Source organism: Osmerus mordax, chromosome 14 (genome assembly GCF_038355195.1).
Source record: "Osmerus mordax isolate fOsmMor3 chromosome 14, fOsmMor3.pri, whole genome shotgun sequence".
Classification (NCBI taxonomy): Eukaryota; Metazoa; Chordata; class Actinopteri; order Osmeriformes; family Osmeridae; genus Osmerus; species Osmerus mordax.
In genome coordinates, this window is record NC_090063.1 from 1,844,971 (window position 1) to 1,855,422 (window position 10,452).

The 10,452-nt window shown below is 44.5% G+C and overlaps 2 long non-coding RNA genes across 2 annotated transcripts; one reads left to right on the forward strand and one right to left on the reverse strand.

Annotated features, from left to right (window-relative positions):
- Positions 1-6,719: 6,719 nt before the first annotated feature.
- LOC136957044 (uncharacterized) lies at positions 6,720-7,148 on the reverse strand. The gene is made up of 3 exons (XR_010878264.1): positions 7,088-7,148; positions 6,901-6,978; positions 6,720-6,737 (listed from the first exon to the last, which is right to left on the reverse strand). It is a non-coding gene; the product is annotated as an uncharacterized lncRNA (long non-coding RNA).
- A 1,277-nt stretch (positions 7,149-8,425) lies between these two features.
- LOC136956982 (uncharacterized) lies at positions 8,426-10,050 on the forward strand. The gene is made up of 3 exons (XR_010878253.1): positions 8,426-8,938; positions 8,999-9,158; positions 9,979-10,050. It is a non-coding gene; the product is annotated as an uncharacterized lncRNA (long non-coding RNA).
- The last annotated feature ends 402 nt before the right edge of the window (positions 10,051-10,452 follow it).

The following is a 10,452-nucleotide window of genomic DNA, read 5'->3' on the forward strand; positions in this document are numbered from 1 at the left end:
GCAACTTATATTTTATTGTATATTTAATTCTATTCTAATCCCACTTAGTACTGCTAGTTTATGTACCCTTAGTATAGTTAGTCCACATATTTAAATTTTAGGTATATGTTTATTGTATGCACCTTCCTGCCAAAGCAAATTCCTTGTCTGTGCAAACTTTCATGGCGAATAAATCCCTTTCTGATTCTGATTCTGATCTTCTGCCTTCTGATGGTTCGGTGTGGTGTCTCACCTAGTGAGACAGGCAATGTGGCAGGCCAAGATAGCAATGTGTTCCTGTCTGCTGTGGAGATGTCCTCTGCTGAAACTGCTGAAGAGCACCCATCTCCATTCGCCAACATGTCGGTCCTTGTATGTGACCACAGTTATCTCCCCACTCGGTTCGGTGGTCTGGTGGAAAATGCTCTGGTATACATAGCAGGGTTTGTAGTCCAGCAGATTCTACGAAATCTGTCCTGTGATGTGTGCCATGCAAGCTTGGTCAGAGATGCTGTACCATCTTCATTTGACAAGAGCTACCACCTTCTAGCCCTGAAAAACAACGGCGGTCTAGTGATTCCATCACAAGGCACAGTGAAGGTTTGATTTTATTATCTAGTTTTTTTTTAATCTTTGTATATTAAGGGTGCTTTGTTCTTATTTTCTCTGTTCTGTAAAGTGTCTTTGACCACTGTGTAAAGCGCTATATAAATATAATGTTTTTTATTTTATTATTATTATTATAAAGTGCTGAGAGCTGCAGAGAGGGTGATCTGCCGAGCTCTATCAGTGCAAGCTCCTAAGGTGTCGACAGTCACACACATCGTCCGAGAGGAGATTGGAACGGAGGATGTTTTTCTGCTTGGGGAACACATTGTGGAGACAGTTTGGCATCGACAACCATCATTCTGACTTGTTGTCATTGGTTGTGTCTGTGTTTCTCAAAATAAGGCTGCACCACATTGCCAAACTCACCTCTCTTGAACTGCAGAAAGGGAGCACGAGAAAGAAGCTCTGCAAAACAGTCCTCTTTCAGGGGTTTTAGCTCATGCAAAGCATGTGTGTGTGTGTGTTGGGAGGGGGGCTGCTAAATGTCAAGGGCTGGGAGGAGATGGCTGCAGAAGAACGTGGTAGTACAGTGTGTGTGTGTGTAACAGAGTTAAAAATGCACTTAATAATTTGTAATTCCATTTTGTATATGTGAATTATATTTCATGGAATTATTGTACTTACTATTATTTTTCATAATTTCTTTAACGTGCAAGTGTTCCAAACTGCACTCAGGGCCTCATTTACTAACAGGATTGCGCCCATTTCAGACGTGAAATAGCGGGTAAAGACATAACACCGTATTTACAAAGGCAGCTGTCAGAAATATTAATCTATCAAGCATTGCACAGTCAGTCGGTGAACAAGTTTAAGAAAGCTTTATTGCTTGCGGCCGGCCCACAAGGAGACAAAAACATCACGCCATTGTGCTACAAAGTTTGTCTGGTTCACAAGTCTTCAGGTAAGACCATTTATTGGTGAGAAGCCTCCTCCCCTGCATATCAGCTGTCAATATGATCGATCCCAGAGACAGAGTGCGCGTGCACGTGGAAACTTACAGAGTTCTCCGACCCTAGGCTTGACCATATGATTCACTCAACACAGATAAGGTTTATTGCACCTCTAGTATGATAATGGTCAACCTAGGTCAGTTTGTTTACGTAAGCCTAGTGTCATCTATAGATCATGTGGGGAGAGGGCTCTTTACTGACAAAGGAATGCTAGCACCAGTATTTTCAGAATATAACTTTACATTCTAAATTTCTCCAACACAGCGCACTTGAGTAAAAACGCAGATTACCGCTGCTGGGAGGGTTTAAGGAATAGTGGGTCAGAATCAGAATGGGATTTATTCGCCATGAAAGTTTGCACAGACAAGGAATTTGCTTTGGCAGGAAGGTGCATACAATAAACATATACCAAAAATGTTAATATGTGGACTATCTATACTAAGGGTACATAAACTAGCAGTACTAAGTGGGATTAGAATAGAATTAAATATACAATAAAATAAAATATAAGTTGCCGTAAATTACAATATAAAAATACAAAAATACAAATATTACAAAAAATACAAATGTACAAGAAAGCAGTGTGTTTTAAGCAAGAAGTCATTAGAGTCTGTGTGGTCTCTTGGCCTTGTTGAAGAGGCCAACAGCGGAAGAGAAGAAACTGTTTTTGTGGCGTGAGGTATTGGTCCTGATGGACCGCAGCCTTCTGCCGGAGGGGAGTGACTGAAACAGGGAGTGTCCAGGGTGGGAGGAGTCGGCCACAATCTTCCTCGCTCGCCTCAGGGTCCTCGAGGTGTGCAGGTCCTCGAGGGTAGGCAGATTGCAGCCAATCACCTTCTCAGCAGTGCGGATGATACGCTGCAGTCTGCTCTTGTCCTTGGCAGTGGCAGCAGCGTACCAGACGGTGATGGAGGAGGTGAGGATGGACTCAATGATGGCTGAGTAGAAGTGCACCATCATTGTCTTTGGCAGGTTGAACTTCTTCAGCTGCCGAAGGAAGTACATCCTCTGTTGTGCTTTCTTGATGAGGGAGCTGATGTTCAGTTCCCACTTGAGGTCCTGGGAGAGGATAGTGCCCAGGAAGCGGAAGGACTCCACAGTGTTGACTGGGGAGTCACACAGGGTGATGGGGGTGAGTGGGGCTGTGTTCCTCCTGAAGTCCACAACCATCTCCACTGTCTTAAGAGCATTGAGCTCTAAGTTGTTCTGGCTGCACCAGGTCACCAGGTTGGCCGCTTCCCACCTATAATCAGACTCGTCTCCACCAGAGATGAGCCCAATAAGGGTGGTGTCGTCCGCAAACTTCAGGAGTTTGACGGACGGATGACTGGAGGTGCAACTGTTGGTGTACAGGGAGAAGAGCAGAGGAGAAAGGACGCAGCCCTGAGGTGATCCGGTGCTGATGGACTGGGAGTCAGAGACTTGTGTTCCCAGCTTAACGCACTGCTTCCTGTCAGACAGGAAGTCTGTGATCCACCTGCAGGTGGAATCAGGCACGTTCAGCTGGGAGAGCTTTTCCTGAAGCAGGGCGGGGATGATGGTATTGAAGGCAGAGCTGAAGTCCACAAACAGGATCCTGGCATAGGATGCTGGGGAGTCCAGGTGCTGTAGGGTGAAGTGGAGGGCCATGTTAACTGCATCGTCCACAGACCTGTTGGCTCTGTAGGCAAACTGCAGGGGGTCCAGTAGAGGGTCAGTGATGGATTTAAGGTGTGCCAGCACCAGGCGCTCGAAAGACTTCATTACTACAGAGGTCAGGGCGACGGGTCTGTAGTCATTATGTCCTGTTGGCCTTGGCTTTTTGGGCACAGGGATGATGGTGGAGGACTTGAGACAGGCTGGCACATGGCATGTCTCAAGGGAGGTGTTAAAGATGTAGGTAAACACCGGAGACAGCTGGTCAGCGCAGTGCTTGAGGGTGGCTGGAGAGACAGAGTCCGGCCCAGCTGCTTTGCGGGGATTCTGCCTCTTGAAAAGTCTGTTAACTTCACCCTCCTGAATGGAGAGAGTCGTCACTGTAGAGGGGGGGGAGGTGGGAGGCCTCCTGGGTGGGAAGGGGTAGTTCAGGACTGTCCAATTGTCTTTCATATCTGCAGTAGAACTCATTCAGGTCGTTGGCCAGGCGGGAGTCGTTAGTGGAGTGGGGGGCTCTGGGCTTGTAGTTGGTAATCTGCCTGAGCCCTCTCCAGACAGAAGCAGAGTCGTTTGCAGAGAATTGGTGTTTTAGTCTCTCTGAGTACAGTCGTTTATCCTCCCTCACCGCCTTGCTAAACCTGTTCTTCGACTCCTTGAGACTGTCTTTGTCCCCACTCCTAAACGCGGCCTCTTTCTCTGACCTCAACCTTCTGAGTTTAGCTGTAAACCAGGGTTTGTCGTTGTTGTAGCTTACCCTGGTGCGTGTTGGTATACAGCAGTCCTCACAGAAGCTGATGTATGATGTCACAGCCTCTGTGAGCTCATCCAGACTATTGGTAGCAGTCGTGAACATGTCCCAGTCAGTGCAGTCCAAGCACGCCCGCAGATCCTCCATAGCTTCACTGGTCCACTGTTTTGATGTCCTCACAGCAGGCTTACAGCGCTTTAGCTTCTGCCTGTATGCAGGAATCAGGTGGACCATGGCGTGGTCAGAGTGACCCAGTGCTGCTCGGGGGACCGCATGGTATGCTTTGCTGATTGTAGAGTAGCAGTGATCCAAGGTGTTTCCTTCTCTGGTAGGGCATTTGATGAATTGTCTATATTTTGGGAGTTCTTGAGTGAGATTGCCTTTGTTAAAGTCGCCTAGCACAATAACCAAGGAATCCGGATTTTCATGCTCCACACTCAGTATCTGGCTGGCGAGCACACGTTGAGCCTCGTTGACACTAGCCTGCGGAGGCATGTAGACGCCAACCAGAATGAATGATGCAAACTCTCGTGGCGAGTAAAAAGATCTACAGTTAATAAAAAATGATTCCAGATCAGGAGAATAGTGCTGCAGAATCACTGTCACATCTTCACACCAGCCACTGTTAATGTAAAAACAAATACCACCGCCTTTCGTTTTGCCAGAGAGCACAGGGTCACGATCCGCTTTCAGCAGTTTGAAACCTGCTAGCTGTAGCGCAGAGTCTGGGATCAGTTCACTCAGCCATGTCTCCGTAAAGCACAAAACGGAAAATGAATGAAAGTCTCTGTTTTTCCACACCAGTAGCTGAAGTTCATCCAGTTTGTTGCTCAGTGAACGCACGTTGGAGAGAAATATCCCCGGTAACGCTGTGCGTGCCCCATGCCGACGGAGTCGCACCAGAGCACCGGCTCGTTTGCCTCTCCTACAGCGCTTCGCTGCTAGGACAAAGCCGAGGGTGGCTTTGACTATAATTCCCACTAATTCTGCCGCTGGAAGCATAAAAGTGGGAAATAAATCCACAGGAGTTGTAGTCCTGATTTTTAGAAGTACTTCTCTAGTTAGAGAACCCTGGAAATCTTGGCAGAAAGACAAAAAAGAGCGCACCTAACGACCGAGGCAGCCATCATCGGCGCCATCTTGGATCTCCACACACCCATCGTCACTCGATGGGTGTGTGCCGCAAAGAGATGGGAGAAGAGGCGTTAAGTGCGCCTGATGACGTATTCCGTGGTATTGAGGCCTAGTAAAACTGCCTGGCGAGAGTGCGTCTCTAATTTGCGGGATAATTATCGTCCTCATAAAAGCAGGTCTTAACCAGGAAGCACGTTTTGATTGAGTCTGGAAACTTCCAAGAGATATGGCAGCAGTTATAGCTGAGTCAGGTGGCTGAGCGGTGAGGGAGTTGGACTAGTAATCCGAAGGTTGCCAGTTCGATTCCCGGTCATGCCAACTGACGTTGTGTCCTTGGGCAAGGCACTTCACCCTACTTGCCTCGGGGGGAATGTCCCTGTACTTACTGTAAGTCGCTCTGGATAAGAGCGTCTGCTAAATGACTAAATGTAAATGTAAGTTATAAGAGCAAGGCGAAGACACAGACAAAGGCAACGCGCAGACATATTTTTTTTCATACGAATAACACTTTTCCAGTTAAGCGAACCAAAAATTATTAGACGGTACCCAGCTAACACAGTTACGTTGCCCTTACGTTGCCGCAATGTCACTCGAGGACCAAACATACGTTGCCGCAACGTCTTTGGCGACGTTGCGGGACAGTGCATCTGTGGGACGCCAGAACGTAATCTTGTGACGTTGCCAGTCCGTAACCGCGACGTCGTGGCGTTATTTTCCGACGTTGCCAGTCTGTAACCGCGACCTCCTAGCAACGTCATTTTCCGACGTTGCCAGTCCGTAACCGCGACCTCCTAGCAACGTCATTTTGTGATGTTGCCAGTCCGTAACTGCAACGTTAACAAAGTAACCTATATTTCTCAATTCTACTGCTTATATTGGGGCGGTTCATATGCAGACCTCATTTGCCCAAAATGCTACTTGTTCTTGTGTAATAGGCTACATGGTAGCCAACTTTAGGAGGATTATGTTTGCGTGATGTGTAGCCTAACTCCAGCTAATCATAAACAAGGCAGCATTTCCATGTAACATTGTCATTTTATTTCAAACAAAGTGCCAAACAGTGAATTCAAATCTTCTGCCAGTCCCAGCTACAGGTCCTGTCTGTTGGCCCTGACAATGAAGCACAAAATAAGTTAGTGTTCTATCAACATAATTGCACGTGTAAAAAGGCGCTATACAAGTCATTAAAAAATCCCATCTAAAATAATATACATCATCAAAAAAATATGTGATTCTAGATGTTTGTCACATAGCCATGTGAAAGGTTGGATATGGAAGCTGCAATCATGATTCATTCACCTGGCTTGTTTTGAATGGGCTGCCGGGGTGTGTTTGAGTGTCTCCTCTATGAGGAGCTCCACAGCTTTCTCTCCCAGACCCGTCTTCCACTTCATCACAGCGTCTGGAATTAGAAGTCATGAACTTATTGTCAGCACCAATGTGAACGTTGAACGCTGCATGTAAGCCATAGTTCATGGCATCTCCAAACACTTACCACTCTCACAACTCCAGCACCTTAAGGCGCTCCTCAAGGTCTTGGAGTTCAGCCTGTGTTTGGGCCACCTGTAGGTCCATCACTGGCACCTCTTCAGTGTGTCTGCCCTGTAGTCGCCTGAATAGAAGAGCCTCTCGCTGGTTCTCCTCCAATGTCTCCATCTTCCAGAGCATAACCTGTAATGTGTCTGTCATTAAAGACAAGCAAAACAAGTTTACAAGAGTTAGCATGATTGGCATACACTGTGGTTATTCTAGATTAGCTGTAACATTGATGTAAATAACAAATGTTACCTTGAATGGTTGTATACAAAGCATATATATTTTTGAGTGTCTTATATTTGCACTTGCCTGGCTGCCAGCTGTTTTCCTGGGCCCCCAATGGGTTCACCTCCACCAGACCAGAGTTGACATCTAGGGGTATGGAATCTGGTGATGCAAAAGTTTTAAGTCATGCTTTTGCTTCAAAACAGCCTTTAGGGTTGCCATGGCTCATACAATTATTGTCACTGTTTTAAACGGTCATTCATTACTTTACCATCATTTCCCAGGGACACAGTGCTAGGCCGTGTGACGGTGGTAGGATAATCTGTACAGAAATGAAAGTGGAATGTAGTTTACGTACATAGTTTTAGCATATTGATATTAAAGGAGTAGCATTGCACATATGTGATCGTTCGAAAGCAGGGCCCCACATTGTAGCGTTGCACATGTGTGATTCTGAACATTCCAATCGACTATTTTCCGATAGACAAAAACTATATGACAAACGCTATAGTATGGCTTCAAAATTTACAATTAGTAGGCTAACAAGTAACACTAGCAGGTAGTAGCATTGCTACGAGTATTATGCTAGGTTGCTAGGTAACGGAAGCTAATTAAAGCTACCTAGCTGCCGTTTTGGAAAAATAACTGGTGGAAGCGTCGGAAATATTTAGAACTCACGCATCTAAAGGTTAAAACGAATAAACGTATCCAAAAACAGATGTCATGTACAAATTGGAAAAATTTGTGACATGATACTTTTACAGACGCCATTGCTGTGCATGCCATGACCGACTGTGATTAAAACGTGATCAGCCACGCTAGCTCCACAGTCTTTGAAAATTCCGGGCAAAATAAACTATTTTGGGACAAGGTTTTTTAACAGTTCTGAACATTTATTTTTCACTGATTATTTTGTGAGTGATTTGTGAGACGCTAAACTTTGATAACATGTAGGCCTATGCATTTTCAGTATTTCAACATAACTTTCTGAAGGGTTTAACCTCTACTGTACTGTAGCTAGCGAAATCCTAACGTAAACAATGTGAATCTGATAGCACATAAACAGGCTAAATAGCCTAAATTTAAAAACATATACCTATTAGCATGCCCCATCCAATTTCTGAAAATATGTTTATATATTTACAGAAAACTATTTCTGTAAGTAGCTAATTTCCAGTTGAAATCCAATGTGTACAAGACGGTGTTGAACCCCTGCAAAATCTCTTCTGAAACCCCAGTTTCAGCGATGCGTTGAAATGGGCATGCGCAAAGTTGTTGCTCAGGGGCAGACTGAGGGGCAGGTTTGCTAAGGAAGAATTGTAATATTCTGTGATGACTTGTCTTTGGAAATGAAACTCTTAAGAGTCGCTTACCTTTTGGTCACATTTAACAATTTTGTATTACAAAAATTATTGGAGCACAAATTTGCATTGTGTATCATACAGCTTTGGTGTGCTATACAAAGAATGTTTGCTTAATCATGTTACACATCACACATTAATTGCATTTGTACATGTTTGTAGTAAAGAATGAAAGACTAAATTATATTCCAAATTCAGTATTTTATTTATTAAAGCTATGTTTCTGCATATGAGAACATTGATGACCAATGACATGCTGGGGCTGAGCTGCACATGAATTACATGCATTGTCTACATTTATACGTGCTGGGTGCAACATTTAATATTGTGTGTGATTGAAATTCATGTAGACTATGGCTACATTGCAAAAGTGTCAGAACTGAGAGCAGTCCAGTGTGATCTCTCCATCTCTGGATAAACCACTAGCCTATATTGCACTCGAGATCCGTTGTCCTGCGACCAAAGAGCGACTTAATCGCAACTTAACCCATGGTACCAAAATTAATGTATCCAGCCAACCAAGGTACAACGTCACGGCAACGTTGTCCACGGGACCAAAAAATAACGTAACCAGCCGACCAAGGTACGACGTCGCGGCAACGTTGTCCACGGGTCTAAAAATAAGGTAACCAGCCGACCAAGGTACAACGTTGCGGCAACGTTGTCCATGGGACCAAAAAATAACGTAACCAGCCGACCAAGGTACAACGTCGCGGCAACGTTGCCCACGGGTCTAAAAATAACGTAACCAGCCGACCAAGGTACGACGTCGCGGCAACGTTGTCCAGGGGACCAAAAAATAACGTAGCCAGCCGACCAAGGTACGACGTCGTGGCAACGTTGTCCATGGGACCAACTGGCAACATTCCCATTATAACGTTGCTACGACGTTGCCACGACGTTGCCAGAAGGTAACGTCGCGGGTTACCAACTGAACACTTACTGGCAATGTTGCCGCAACGTCATGTGTTAGCTGGGCAGGTTAACCAGCCACGCAATACTACAATTACTTAACCAGATCAGAGACGACATCGAACCTCCCACCCGGCGATCACATTCCATTCCATCAGTTGTTAAACTCCTGGCAACATTGCAAATATTGGCATCAGGATCATTTCAAACAGTTATAGCATCAGCAGTTGGTATATCACAGCCTTCACTCAGCCAAATATTTACCTAGGTACTCAACGCACTGGATCTGTCCATGACAGTTTTATCTTCCGGAATAGTGCCATCTATCCAATATTGAGCAACGGGGCTTTTGGAGAGGCCTGGCTACTTGGTAAGTTTATTTGTTTCAGTGGGGATATGTTGTAGTGAACCCATGTCCCTTGTAGAAATAATTGGTAACCCTTCCTTTTACAGTCCCTTAAGTACTAGGTATTTACATAGAAAGTAAAGGGTATGTTATGTGTTTTATTGGGTATTACCGATTGGTACCAAGGTGGTAAATACCTAGATAATTCGAAGTATTTACCCATTAACTAAATACTAACGTGCTGGTCATTACTGGGTATATTTTCTGTATTATTGGGTATTACCGATTGGTACCAAGGTGGTAAATACCTAGATAATTCAAAGTATTTACCCATTAACTAAATACTAACATGCTGGTCATTACTGGGTAATTTTCACTGGTCCTAATTAGGTAAAAACAGATGACAAAACTTAGTATTTACCTGGAAACGTATAAATATTACTATTTAAATACGGCCGGAAGTAAGTTGGTAACTACGGGAGATATATATGGTAAATTATAATGTGTTATTGGGTAAATACCACTGCTACTAAGTAGGTAAAGACGGCCAAGCTCCAGCAGAATTACGAACAAAATACTCTACTATTACCCTGCAGTTACCTAAGGTTTATGTCGGTAACAGTCCACGTCTAATGTAGTACTTTACAATAAAATACCTTTTCAGATACATTTATCGATGATGGCCTCATTTACTTGGCTGGTATAGCTACCTACCTCCGCGGGAAGAGTTTTCCTCTACTGTCATGGTAAATCTTCTTGGATACTGGGTATGTTCTTGCGCATGTTTGGACTATTTACTCAGTAAGTAATCTGAAACTGGACTGTAAAAGGAAGACGTGTTTATTTCCATGGTGTTACCAGGCTCTTACCATACCCTTTGTAAGCGAATACCACTTTGTCAACGTTACCCTTAGTATGAACTTGTACTATACGTTCCAAGGCGATACCAGTTAAAAATGGCTATTTACTCAGTAAGTAATTTGAAACTGGACTGTAAAAGGAAGCTGTGTTTGTTTC